We start from the raw sequence: 15,324 nt of genomic DNA on the forward strand, positions 1-15,324 counted from the left end.
GGTGCAGCCAGCGACGCGGGGCCAGGGCACACGGTTTCTTAATGCAAAGCAAACAGACGGGTCCTCTCACTGGCGGCCGTGGCAGCGCCGAGAGCTCTGGGTCATCATCGGGGGCTTGAGTTTCAAAGCAGAGGGGGAAATAATGATGCCATCTGCATTCTCCCGGGTGGACGAGGGGGATTCAGTTCAAAGAGCCCAGCGGCTGAAGTGCATCAATTAGCGAGCGAGAGAGGCTGGCGCAGGCTCCACATGCTGCTAGCTAACTCTCTATGACCCTCACAGTCACAGCATTACACTATGAGGCTGTATCATGAGAGTGTTGCAACCTGGCCACTGAGCGATCATCACGGACCCACACAAACGGTGTGTTACTGATGGACTGGCTCATCTTCCCAGAAGATGGAGGCAAAAAATAACAAGCAACAGAACAGAACAGGCTACTGTACGGAGGACGAGAGGAGGACATGTATCACATGTCTTTTGACAATCCACATCACCGGTTATGTCTCCGTCGACAGGACTCAGCAGCTTGTCACTTGACAGACAATTCTGATTTAGTCTGGACAAATCACATTCCTTGGTGATTGATTCTGTCCTCATTCAGCTGAGTGATGGATTGTGGGTGTTAGCCAGTGGCTTGTGTGTATCCAGATACGGTCACTCATGGGGAATTAGAGGGGTGGTCATTGGGTGCTGGTCTTGACCCCCAGACGAGACGCCTTATCTGGACAGAGGGGCAAGACGTTAACCCCCTACCCCCACCCTGGCCTCTCTTACAGTTGAGACAATATATGTAAAGCACATATAACTACTATATGTATGAACAGTACTGAGAAAGATTATGAGAGACATTTTTCTCAAACCATACATGGCTGAGAGAATTGGTTTGTAATCAAAACAAAGGGCATCAGCAGAGCACTTTAATGACACTTGGGTGCTTTGTAGCAGTGTGATTCAATGTAAACGGCTGTAAATGATCTGGTGAGACATTGCTATCATTAATATCACTCTGCCGGGGAATTAATGATGTAGCCAGTGATAAGACCAAAATAAATCCAATCACCAGAGAACGTGTGTTGGTCGCCATAGCAACCACCGAGACAATGGCCTCCAATATGATTTTTTCTCTAAGTCAGTAACCCAGTATACCGTTTTGGTTACAATGAAAATCAGCCCTAATGTAGGCATGGGATATAAAGCAACAGGCTTTGTAGAATAAACTCACATGCTCCAAGAGAAACTAATAGGATATTGACAGATGTCAGTGTTAAAGACTGAGGAGAGGGCTACCGCTGTCTTGTGGAATTGGTTATATCGGGTCCATGTCATTAAAACAACAGCTACTAGGGCAATGAGGCTTTAGTTGAATGGATGCTAGAATATGATAGCCATAAAGCCACTGTTGGTAAAGAACAAAGTAATATCTCCTAAAGCAGTGATGGAAGTCTTTGAAACAGAAAACCCTTTTAAAAATATTTTCACTCAGGGTACTCCACTCAGGGTACTCCATTCATTTTTTAAACTTCTACAGAATCCCAAAGGCAAACTAAGCATTCTGGATTTGAAGATTACATCTTTTAGTTTGATCAAATTCTCTTCTTAAACATTTTTTCAATTCTGATTTTGAGCCTCCATTACCAAAATATAAAAATGGTGTAAAGCGTGACATGAAGATCAAACGAGGAAGTTAATTATTCACTTTTACCATGATTTATCGATTTATTTGTCTCTCTATGACATGTGACCAGTTCCCAATAGGTGGGTTAGCTGACAACGTCACAAAAACAATCCACACGCCTCAATGGGGCAGAACACAGCGTGTTGTTGTGATTCTAGATGGCCAGATTGCTAGCAACACTGACAAGAAAATGCCACGTGGGGAATTGTAAGTGGCTCGTTTCATCTTGCTCTTGATACCAGGTCTTGTTTTGAGGTGTTTTCACTGATTTCATGCCAATGCTAATATTGCAAAAATGTGTTAGCTCTCTAACCAACAACTTTGACAATGTATTTGAGAGACAACAAGTGCTCATTGTGTATATATATTTATGTTTTCAATAAACATTGGAGACTAAATATTGTTTACATGCTGACAACATTCTAAGCCAACCCTGTCTGTTTTGCCCTATAGTTATGTTGCTTGCGCACACGTAGGTTTTTTGTCGGTTTTGTTGCTAAACAACCAACTTTATAAGTATAAATATAAATGACCCTGCACTAAGATGTTGATCCCTCTAAATCCCTCTAAGTCTGGTATGTGGGCCTGCTCTGCCTTGTGATGGCTATAAATATAATCTGAGTTATAATTGATCCATATAATGGTGATAAATGGCTAAGTGCTGAAGCCCAGCCCATCCAGATGTGTGGTCCACCAATAGTAAGAGTATCCCTGGATTCCCACATTTGACACTCACATGAATTACACTTAACAGGTTGCTCTGGAAGGGCCTAGGGAGCCAACCTGCATGATCTAACTTTACTGTCCAAACACAGGATGTGGTAATTGGGGATTTGATGATGGTGTGGCGAGTGAGTGAGGGGAGTGTGTGTGTATGTATGTGTGTGCGTGCTTGCATGTGTGTGCTTGCCTGCGCTGGCGGTGAGTCCGTCGGTCCGTCCGTCCATCTGTCTGACCGCGTATGTGTCTGGGAGGTATGCTGTGCTGTAGCCAGGGCCGACTGCAGTAGGCATGGTAGGCATTCCTCCCTGATGGTGAGGGTTGTTGTTGGCAGACAGGTTCTCCACGTGCTGCGGGAAGGACCTCTTGCAAACACATCTAAAAACATACAAGAGGAGGATAGGATGGATCAGTATCCCAACTCACACACACACACCCATACACACACACCCATACACACACACCCATACACACACACCCATACACACACACCCATACACACACACCCATACACACACACCCATACACACACACCCATACACACACACCCATACACACACACCCATACACACACACCCATACACACACAAACACATTCCACTCATCCTGGATGTCACTCCCACCTGTTTTAATACTGGAAAAGCTCTAGTGTTCCTGTGGTGGATGTTATTAGATATAGTGTTACATACCTGTGTATAATTTTAAGTGCAGGAGGGTGTGTAGGAAAATGGACTATAAGGAATTATATGGACAGGTGATAATAGGACTGCTATGATAGTGAATACTGGGACTGGGTCCAGTACAGGGTGCAGAGGAGAGACAATGGAAAAGCCTCATTCCCAGTGCTATGATAGTGAATACTGGGTCCAGTACAGGGTGCAAAGGAGAGACAATGGAAAAGCCTCATTCTCAGCACATTCACAACCTCTTTTATTATTTTGTTCTTCCACCGAAGCAGTCAAATAGAAATTCACACATGAAGTGTGTTTTAATGTTGTTTAGCAATGTAGCAGAAATCCTCAAAAAAATCTGATTCAAACCCCAGCACTCCTACAATAATATTCCTTGCTTCTGAGCTAATCAATACACAAGAACAGAGAGTATCTTTTTACAGCAGCTTCACAGAGGATCCCCAGCAGTGGCTGAAGGTGATGGCGGTCCTTAATGACTTAATCCCAGGTTCAGTCTCTCTGGCCGTGGCCCTGCAGGCCCTGGATCTCTGTGTTCTCTCTATCTCTGTGTTCTTTCTCTCTGAGCCCAATGCTGACCTCACTGTTTGGTTTCACGGGGTCTCCAGGGGCCCGTGGGGCTTCGGCGGGGCCTTACTGCAGGGCGTGCTGAAATGCTGACGCGCAGGCCCTGGATCCACGGGGGAGCGCCGGCCCGGCTCCTGTTACAGGTGGGTTTAGTCACGCTCCCCTGATTTATGTGTGGAACGGTAGCAAGGGGAGAGCAAGGATTCCGGAATCAGAATATTGCCTATTAAACTCTTCTCCACTCCCCTGTCAATGGATTTCACAATTTTCACAGAGCACACTGACAGACACACATTCATACACATACTCTCACTCGTGCTCACACACACACACGCAAGCAAAACACGCACGACAAACTTCTCAGGGAGGTGACCGTGTCACTTGAACACCCTGGCATTACATGTTGGACCCCGGGTAAGATGCTTATCTGACATCACATCATGTCAAAATACAACAACACACATCACCAAAACATGAGACCACATGCCAATGAAAATACTATTATGGTCCACTTTTGGGGTATGGGATGCTTGGTTGCACCATTGGTCTGATACCGCCTATCAGGATTTGGCAACCAATAGCTGTGTTTCTAAGCATCAGTAACGGCATTGTCAGGAATGTGACACCTAGTCACAGGACCCCTGCAAACTTCAGATGTGATCTTTATTTAAAGTATGATGAATATCACAAATGTTACTTTGCTTTGCTGGCGTGTGTTCATCTAAGATCACAGTTATTATAATAGACTGCAACATAGATGCACAGAGGTTTTATTGAGGCAGTGTACAAAACATTAAGAACACCTGCTCTTTCTATGACGGGTGAATCCAGGGGAACGATATGATTCCTTATTGATGTCACTTGTTAAATCCACTTCAATCAGTGTAGATGAAGTTAAATAAAGGTTAAATAAATAAATATAGATGAAGGGGAGGAGACGGGTCAAAGAAAGATTTTGAAGAGACATTGAATGTGTATGTGTGCCATTCAGAGGGTGAATGGGCAAGACAAAAGATATGAACGGGGTATGGTAGTAGGTGCCAGGCGCACCGGTTTGTGTCAAGTACTGCAACGCTGCTGGGTTTTTCACGCTCAACAGTTTAACGCATGTATCAAGAATGGTCCACCACCGAAAGGACATCCAGCCAACTCGACACAACTGTGGGAAGCATTGCAGGCAGTCAACATGGGCCAACATCCCTGTGGAATGCTTTCGACACCTTGTAGAGTCCATGCCCCGACAAGTTGAGGCTGTTGTGAGGGCAAAAGGGGGGGGGGGGGGGGGGGGGGTGTATTAGGAAAGTGTTCCTTATGCTTGGTATACTCTGTGTGTTTTCATATGAGACCACACAACAGGATCCTGGGTGTGTGGTAGGTCGTTTGTAAAGCCAGCGCTTGTTGTAGCTAACATTTGCATGGGTGGTGCTGCAGTTCATTTGTTGTTTCACACTGTTTAGCGCTGATGGGGTGGAGGACCACCACTCAGGCTCTCGGCTGACCCTCAGTGCTCGGGGCAGGGAGACAGGTGGAGTGCCCCCCCCCCCCCCCACACACACACACACACCACACTTCCAGCCTGGGAGGCCATCCAGAAATCTCCAGCAGACTACCCTGTCGAGGTGGATTAGGCAAAGATCACAACGACTCAGAGTTACGAGGGACAACAGCATGCAACAAGCCTGTGCCATAATAACTTACTTGTTTTGTGTTCAGTTTTATAGATAAATAATTACTTTATTCTAAGAGGGGCAAAATCTGAATGGTAACTTTGACATTAGCTTCAATGTAGGTGGTTTTAGCATCTTACTGCTAACAGAGACATAAGGGCGCTGCGCACCCCTGTGGTGAATGTTGAACCACAGACACCTAGCATAAACAATGCTTAACCTGGGCTGTGTTTTATCCCCATGCCCACCCACAGTTTACAACAGCGGGGCGCTGAAACCGTAGCGCGAGCTCGGGTCCATCTGTAGCCACCCCCGCTAACTTGCTAATCAGCGTGCCCACTCATCACAGGCCCTGGCTCCAACACACTGGGAAGAACCTCCGCTGGGCCCCTCTCCCTGGCTCCAACCGCATTATCAAAACACAAACCCAGTAACGTTAAGCTACGAATATACATTGTTTCAATAGTGCATCAACACACTGCCAGTGCAAGCGATGAAAGACAACACTCCTCTGTATGTGTGAGTACATTTTCTGGGTTCAGACATTGTTTTTATGAGACAGACCTAAAGAGATTTGTAGCACCCTGGTCAGTTGACATTCTTAGTGAGTGAGGAGTTCATTTGGGGGGAATGCTTGTGTTTTAGTAATCTCTTCACGGTTCTCACATGAAGAAGTAATGAGGGTCAGGGAGAGGATGAGACATAGGAGGGATTGGAGCGGTCTGGAGTGCCCCTGTTGTGCTCTCAGTTCGGACACACTGACGCCCCAGACAGACTGCTTGTATATCACTGTTTTGGACCTACTCCTTTCAGAGGAACACCACAGAGGAATGTGCATCTCCACACTGGAAATGTGTAGTCTGTGTAGGAATGGAGAATTGGCCATTTAAATATGTTTTATTGTCAAATACACCGGATAAGTGCAATTGTATCTTTGCCAATTCTAACTCCTGGTCTTGAGTTACGTTTTCTAAAAAGACGGGGTTATGGTTTAAGATCTTAAGATTCCTGTGGAGTGAATTTGCGATTCTTCAAAAATGTATACAATTATAATATTACCTAATTTCATGGCTAGTTAATCATTGTACTTTTATTCCAAGTGACCCATCACTCATACAAGAGTCACAACAAACAGATTCAAAGAGGGTTGTGAAGATGTTGTTATTGAACCCTGTGATGTCATCTCACCGTGTGGTCCCCAATAACAACCTCCTGAAGAGATGTTTCTGACTGCCGCACAGCTAGCCTCTTCTCACATACTACCCACTGGTTGAATCAACGTTGCTTCCATGTCACTTCAACCCCCAAAATTGGAAGGTGGTAAACTGATAGAATTTTGAAAAAAGGGAATTTCACCTTTTTATCGCCCAACTTTTTACCTAAATCCAATGACATGGTGACATTTATTGTTGATTTCACCATGAATTCACATTGGTTGATAACTCAACCAAATGTAAATCAAAACTAGACGTTGAACTGACGTCTGTGCCCAGTGGGTAGCTACCACTATGATCCCAGAGGATCAGGTGGTAGTAGAAGAATACAATCTCAGACAACCTACACTATCTTTCAAAAGTTTGGGGCAGAGTTCCTCTGTCCAGTGTCTGTGTTATTTTGCCCATCTTAGTATTTTATTTTTATTGGCCAGTCTGAGATGTGGCTTTTTCTTTGCAACTCTGTCTAGAAGGCCAGCATCCCAGAGTCTCCTCTTCACTGTTGACGTTGAGACTGGTGTTTTTCGGGTACTATTTAATGAAGCTGCCAGTTGAGGACTTGTGAGGCATCTGTTTCTCAAACTCGACACTCTAATGTACTTGTCCTCTTGCTCAGTTGTGCACCGGGGCCTCCCAGTCCTCTTTCTATTCTGGTTAGGGTTAGGGTTAGTGTTTGCTCTGTTCTGTGAAGGGAGTAGTACACAGCGTTGTACGAGATTTTCAGTTTCTTGAGAATTTCTCACATGGAATAGCCTTCATTTCTCAGAACAAGAATAGACTGATGAGTTTCAGAACAAAGTTCTTTGTTTCTAAACATTTTGAGCCTGTAATCGAACCCACAAAGAAGGCTAGTTTTATTGCTTCTTTAATCAGAACAACAGTTTTCAGCTGTGCTAACATAATTGCAAAAGTATTTTGTAATGATCAATTAGCCTTTTAAAATGATAAACTTGGATTAGCTAACACAACGTGCCATTGGAACACAGGAGTGATGGTTGCTGATAATGGGTCGCTGTACGCCCATGTAGATATTCCATAAAGAATCTACCGTTTCCAGCTACAATAGTCATTTACAACATTAACAAGGTCTACCCTGTATTTCTGATACATTTTATGTTATTTTAATGGCCAAAAAAAATAAGCTTTTCTTTCAAAAACAAGGACATTTCTAAGTGACCCCAAACTTCTGAACGGTTGTGTATATCAAAAACTCAACCATCTTCTATGTCTACCTTCATTCTCTTTGTAATATTACCCCATTGATTTGACCAAACAAAACATGATGAATGAAAATGAAACATATCTTATTTGATAATTTAATTAGGATACAACTGGATTGAATCATAACTGTCTCCTTATGCTGCAACTGAAACGGGGTAACAATTTGGCTCGATCATTGAGGGACCCTATTCAATAATTCCCAAAGGGGGGGGGGGGGTTAAAGGGGCAGGAGGGCAACCTGTGTCAACACACTGGGGTCGTGCTGGGTTCAAGCCCCGAGAACCTGTGGGCAGGTCCTCTCCTCCTCCTTTTTTGCCCTCTCCTGCTCCTCATTAGATTTCAGCTTGACCAGTCTATATACATACAGCCCACTGGGCCAGTCCCGCCCTCCTCCAATCCCTCCCTCTGCCCGACATACAGTTTTGAGGAGTGATTGATGCACACAATATCAAATCAGCACCTTTGACCTTTCTCTACAGTACGAAGACACGCTTTGAATATGTTGCAATAGAGAGGAGACATCTGAAGGAGTCCATTTTGAACTCTGGTGAAGACTGGTCTTACCTCATCCCCAGCGACAAGTTAAGTGACATTTTGCCAATGTACGGAAGGTGAGATCTTTCAGTATGAATCATAGAGTCCAGAATGCACGCAATTCCAAGGCCTTACCCTGCATGACACACGAGCGATCATAGAAATGATTTGCACCCATCTCCTGCTCTATATCACCTCGAACCGTCCTCGTTCACTGTGGCGGTGAAGCTAGGGTTACATGTCAAATAACACAGCATTCTGATCAGCTTACCATACAGACACATAGACCATCTGCCTAATTGAGACAGTGCTAGAGGAAGAATGGTTTTATGTCGGAGTTGAAACGACCTCCTGAAAAAAAAGATGCATACCTGGGATATTGGGTCCAGCACTATACCATACCCCTTTAAAATATGGGACTTCTCTGTTTCCCATATCATTGCTCAGGAACACAGAGTCTGCTATCTGACTCACTTCTCTGTTGATTCTTCATTGAGGGCTTGATTCATGCTCTGGAACCAATAGAGATGAAGTGGCCTTTTAAACAGGCCAGCACACAGTCTTCTCAGCAGATGAACTCCTATTGATTTATCGAGATTTACCTCAGCTAAGAAAACAGCTGGCACAGGGAAAAATATCAGAGTTTGGCAAGGCATAAATACAACAGAAGAAACCTGGCTCATTTGTTAAAAAGGATGCCTATTGCTGTAAAGGAGCAGATAGTTCTAGAATTACCCAGCATGTGATAAGGCAAGTGAGAAATACCTCAACATCGCACAGAAACGTTACATTATTCACCAATTCTCTACAGAAGAGTTTAATGAGAGTGTAAAACTTGCTTGTTAAAATAAAACACAGTTAAATGAATCGGTCTTATTAACATCCAACACATGCGGCAGACTACTCTCTCTCTCTCTTTCTCAGTATCTATCTCTCACACTCCTCAGTCACTTCCTCTCTGTCCTCGGTCACTGCCTCTCCTCTCGTCCAAAAAACAAAAGCATTAGAATAGCTCCCATAATGTCAGGCCCGTGTTCAGGCCAGAAGCTTGGGGCTCTGGCACAGACACTTCCCCAGTGAGTCTCGATTGTGGGCTTAGGCAGCACCATCATTCCCTCCCTGGTGCCTCCTGGCTGGATGTGTACATAGTTCTGACTATGTTGGGTCACACAGTAGTTTCCCCTGTGGATGGAGGCTGTATTAGACCCAGCTGTGGCCGTATTAGGTGAGCCGGTGGGCCTCGTGTGTAATGATGTTACATGGCTGCTATCTAACAGATGTTTCCTCTCCTCCTCCTCTCTCTCTTTCTTTTCCTCATTCTGACGTGCTGACTAGGTCTCTCTCTCTCCTCCCCCGACGATCCTTCCGCACCTTGCTCCTCGGTGAGACCGGAACCTTCCACTGCCGGCTCACGGGGTGGGCTACGCTTGACTCATGGTGTTATAAGAGGGGTCGTGACCCAGTCGTATGACTGCTTCCTGTTGTAGTTGAAGAGGTCTTCCGAGGCCTGGGGTGATCACAGGAGATACTACATCCGGTGGTTGAGGGCCTGTCTCAGTAAAAGATATACATCAGTTGAACAGTAGCTGTTCTGGGACGAAGGGAGAGAGGGAAACAGATAAAGTGGTGTTATTTATTACTATGAGGGCCAGAGGGAGGTCGTGAAAGAGATGAGTTCACTTCATATAGAAAAGTGAATACATTTTTTAAAAACACTTTCATGAACTAACACTCACACTTGACTCCCCACCCCTTTACTAGCTCTGACTTTGCTGATAATGCATTCATCTTAAGTTAGCTAGCAGTAAGTCCCTTGGGATAAGAGGGACTAAATGCTAAATGACTAACATGTAAATATAAGAAAAGAGAACTGTTGGTCATATGGATGTTCTGGATGAATGCCAGGAGGACTCTGACGCTTTAAAAGTTCTGATACTGCTGTTCTCACAGACTATTACCTGGAGAGCTAGTTCCATGATCACCGATGTGAACAATAGTTCATATAGCCAGTGAAGACAAGCCCATGATACTAGCAAAGGAGAACAAACCACTGAAGGACTCTTATATTGGGTTATGGTTTGAATAGCTTAAACTGTCACTCCAGTTACCTGGGGGAGGGGCTTTCCTATTTTGTTCTCTATTGCTCCTCTATTGTTCCTCGAGTAAGGGGGGAGGCAGTTGACAATGTGACTTCCCATTGGACCAACTCCTTGAATTTTGCAGTTGTCTTAAACACACATTTGCGCAAAACATTTTTATTTTTTTTACCCTTTAGTGTGTGTACTTTACTTTCTTTATACTTTGGATATTACAACAGGACAAGTAAAAAAAAATCACTGAAGGATGTCTTTAAAGGGGAACTGCATCCACTGATTTGGCCTAGTTTTTTGGCTTGCTCCTCAATAAATGCTGGCGGCCATGACAGAAGCCAAACTTGGGGGTGTGGTTTGACGTGGGTGTTTCTTGGGTGTGTCCTTGCCACCACCAAGACACAGCAATCTGTCAAAAACTTTCCCACCGCCCCCCCACCCCACTCAATCACAACAAACAAACCTTCTGCAGGTTGATTTCAATAACTACAGGCAGATGTATGGTGAGATGCCCGAAGGAAGCTTTGACTAGATCAGTCGCCTACAGAATAATATGAGAAAAATGCATTTGCTAAATTTATGTAGATTCTAAACTAAGTGTTTTGATGATGTAGTAACAGGTCCACGTAGAATAAACAACCCTTTACATAATACCAAAGAATCAGTGTTCTGCTAATATAACAATGTGAACCTTTCATTGTTATTCCCAGCCGATACAGATACTATGCCTGTTGGCATTTTGTCTGGTGGTAATGGGGCTGCCTTGGCAAACATGTCAGAGTGGTCATGACTTCCTATGTGGTGTCCCGTATACTACAGGAGTTTCCAGATCCTGGTGCAGAATACACAGGTTTTCTCCCACCCCATATTGACTGATACCATTCAATTCAATAATAAAAAAGACAATACAAGTAAAAGTAAGATGTTATTGCCAGGTCTCTCTTCATTCAGGGCCATCAGTTCAGTATCAAGCCCATTTGTCAGTCTGGACTTCCTCACATCATCAAGTCTCCATGTACTGACTCCATACATGTAACCGTATAGCTTCCGTCCCTCTCCTCTCCCCTACCTGTGCTCAAACCAGGGACCCTCTGCACACATCGAAAACAGCCACCCTCAAAGCATCATTACCCATCGCTCCACAAATACCACGGCTTCAGGTCTCAGAGCGGGTGACGTCACCCGATTGAAACGCCATTAGCGCGCACCACCGCTAACTAGCTAGCCATTTCACATCGGTTACACATACATACAGTCACTGTTATGTTACCAATGCAGTTAGGGATAGGTGATATCTGATATACAGACATAATCTATGTTGAAGTTTGAACAGGTCAGATTAAACCTACACAATTATGGTCTCCCCATGTAAGACCATTGGTGAGCAGACAAGAAGTGAGGCTGGAGTTGTGTTCTTTGCCAGCGTCCCATTGGTAGGCATAGCAGCGTAGATCAGCACCTGACCCCTTATCAAAAGATACTGATCGATCAAACACTTTGCTTTGTCTTGGCCAGGTCGCAGTTGCAAATGAGAACTTGTTCTCAACTAGCCTACCTACTGGCTCAGGATTGTATTCGATTCAGGCTGATGACGCTATCACACCAACTGTGACATGTTTTGCTATATCCCTGGGTTGGTTTGAGTTCGTTGCTGCTAGTTTGTACACTGCTGTAGTCAGAAATGACTTTGTCTAGTACCACAATATGTATTTTTTCCCCTAGACATGGGTTGCACCTAATGTGGCTGTTTCATCTAAATTACACTAACTTAGATATGCATGGAAATACGATGACATTGCTAAAGTATGAACATAATTTGTAGGAAACAACTTTTCCATATTACGATGTTGTCAAATTTACTTTAGAGAGATGGCAATGTTATCATTACTGTTACTAGCAAAGTTTGTCAAAAATAACTAGCAATTTTTTAAATTGTACCTTTATTTAACCAGGCAAGTCAGTTAAGAACACATTCTTATTTTCAATGACGGCCTGGGAACAGTGGGTTAACTGCCTGTTCAGGGGCAGAACGACAGATTTGTACCTTGTCAGCTCGGGGGTTTGCTAGTCCACCGCTCTAACCACTAGGCTACGCTGCCGCCATGATAAGCCAATGCTAATGTTAGCATGCTAAAATACGATGGTCCCTTCAATCTTCAAGTTATACTGCATTTAAAGTTAATCTGGCGACATCACAATCATGACAAAAGATGTTCCTACTAATTAGTCTTTTGAAATGTTATCGTGTTTCCAAGCCAAATCTGAGTTGTATTGAGGTAGGCTAACGTTAGCCAGCTAGCTAACTCTAGCGATGATAGTGATAACGATTATCAAAATATACACAACCAGATAACCAGCTGTCTAGCTACCAGTATACTCGCCACCACTGGGGACCAACGGACTCCAACCACCTATTCCGCATTATAGGTTCCTTCGGAAAGGGCATGCAAACTAGTTGGTTGTGCATCCTGATGGAAGCATTCATTGCATGGTCAATCCGTATAGGGCTTTTCAGACTAAAATATCTGTGATCTTTCAACGCGTTGGGGGCAATGAAACAACGGAACCCCATTCAATTAAATGAAGCGAAGTGGGCAGAGGGGCCATTTGCATGTGGAGCTTGGTAAAGGGGACTTGTCATAATTGTAATCCAAAACCAACCTTAATTTACTTGTTGTGACACACTAAACGTATCCTATTACACACTGTAGTCAAGTTTGACACCAGAATAAATGTTTCTGACTCATATTGATGCCACATAGTCATAGAGATGAGTTGGTTTTTAGTAGAGGGTCTTTAATGTCATTTTCAAGCTAATGTTATTGAAACACCTTTCCAACCTGATGGGAATTTAAGTGTTCTTTATTTTTCCTGTGAAAGACAGTTCTGACCTCGACATGGCCTACCGACAACTGCCATGCGCCGATTTAGGCTTATTTTAAAATCAGGAGCAGTCGGAGCTGATGGGACAAGGATGGGGTATCAGCGTCCCCAGAGGTCTTATAAATCTGAGCAGTTTACTGGACAGGAAAAATGGGCCCGCTCTCCGTCTCCAAACTCTGCCTAATCCCAGCACTTCCTCTCCTCCGCTCCTCTCCCCCTGCCCACGGTGTAATGCATTTTCTGTAACTAACAGCCGTTGTTTCCCGATTGTCACGCTCCCATCCCTTTCTCCAGGAATGTGTATGTCTGTGTGTGTATGCAGGAGGGGAGAAGAGGGGCCATTGGTCTCTGGGGCGCAGGGCTCTCTTCTAGCCTTGGAGCCATGGACACCGAGGCCAGAGTGAGAGAGAGACAGAGAGGGGGAAGGCAGAGAGAGAAGATGGGGGTAGGGGGGGGGGGGGGGGGGGGGGGGGTGAGAGAGAGAGAGGCTAGGAGCTGGCAGAGTATCTGGATAAGCCATTACTTTTTACACCACAAACCTCCTCTCCCCCTCCTCCACCTACCCCTCCTCCCTCCATCCCCAGCTCTGTGATGACTCTGGCAGGCATGGTGCTGTAACTGGGCCCCGTCACGCCTAGCCCCACCTCTTTCCTGGTTGAACAACCACCTCAGCGAAAGAGGAACACTTGGGTGTCAAGTCCTCTCCTGCTGGCATCATCTGGTGCCTTTCAACAGCCTTTAGGGCGTTTAATTAAGCATGTCCCTTATCTGCCCAGAGCCTGACAGACACAGAGCCTCAGGACCTGCAGGGACCAAACTGTATACAGTACTGTAGGCACAACAGCACACCATGAGGACTTTCTGCAGTTAACCCTAAATACCATTCTGATGATTTGATGTCAGTTTCTCCCATGTGTTCCCATTATCCTCAATCATTATGTGAGCATGCTACTGTCATCATGTTTGCGTTTAAAAACAGCAATTCTTTCAGATCAGTGTTTTTCCAGTTTCTCTGTGCTAAAAGCTCTTGTCTTAGTGTGGTGCTGGTGGCAGGATCTTCTGTCTGTGTGGAGTGTAGTCCAGTCAGTATGTTATGTCTACAGAGGGCCTGAGCAGCCCTGGTGCTTTAGGGGATCATCACAGGTCCAGGCCTCTCTGTCCCGCCAGCCCAGGGGATGGGGGTGATTCTGGGTGTACGGGGCACCCTGTGACCCTCAGCCTGGGTCGGGTGTCAGGGGCTCGCACTCTGGGGACACAACCTGACCCCCGTCTCATTTCACATGGGGCTCCACTCCAAGGCCACGTTCAGTGCCACGACATTGCCCAGGCCGTGTGTGTGTTTGAGAGAGAGAGAGAGAGAGAGAGAGAGCAATAGAGAGGGTCGTTAATGGGAGACAAAGGCTGAGCGGTGTGAGCGCAGTGGGACTAATTCTACTTTAGTTCAAGTCTAGGGGTAAATACATTGGGAATGAGTCAATGCTGGCGAGCCAAAGTGTGACTAATTGCTCAGGGTCAATAACTCCGGGCCTGATTCTGGCTGGTTTCAGACCCAAAAACACTCTGACGTGTGAGAATGGGTGAGAATGGGAGGGCAGGCCTCTTCGTCTGGAACAAAACAGTCAAGATGAATCAATCATCGGCTCAACATTCTGTTCTGGCTCTATTGTTCAAAAGCCCACTAAAAATGATTTGTTTGGTGATTCTGGGTGAAGGCGAGTGGAGTAAGGAACCATATGAAGGGAGCTACAATTTTCCTGATGGAGGCCAGGGCTCAGGCAGGTCTGTGGGGGCAAATGCTATTCAACCACAGGTGGTTGCTGCCTTTTCAGCCAAGTGCTTATTTTTTTAGCACAGAATAGTGTGTTCCTTCACAAAAGCCAAGGCCAAAAGAAGAAAATGCCAACTACTCTGCTCTAAAAAAGGCAAATCATTGTGAAAATGTTCCATGCCTGTGAACATATTCCATGCCTCTGTTTCAGGAAGCTCCACACAGGTATGATCCGACACGGCTTACCGAATCACAATAGCCTGCTCTAACAGAACATCTGCTTTGTCTGTTCC

This window comes from Oncorhynchus kisutch, linkage group LG9, assembly GCF_002021735.2.
Source record: "Oncorhynchus kisutch isolate 150728-3 linkage group LG9, Okis_V2, whole genome shotgun sequence".
Classification (NCBI taxonomy): Eukaryota; Metazoa; Chordata; class Actinopteri; order Salmoniformes; family Salmonidae; genus Oncorhynchus; species Oncorhynchus kisutch.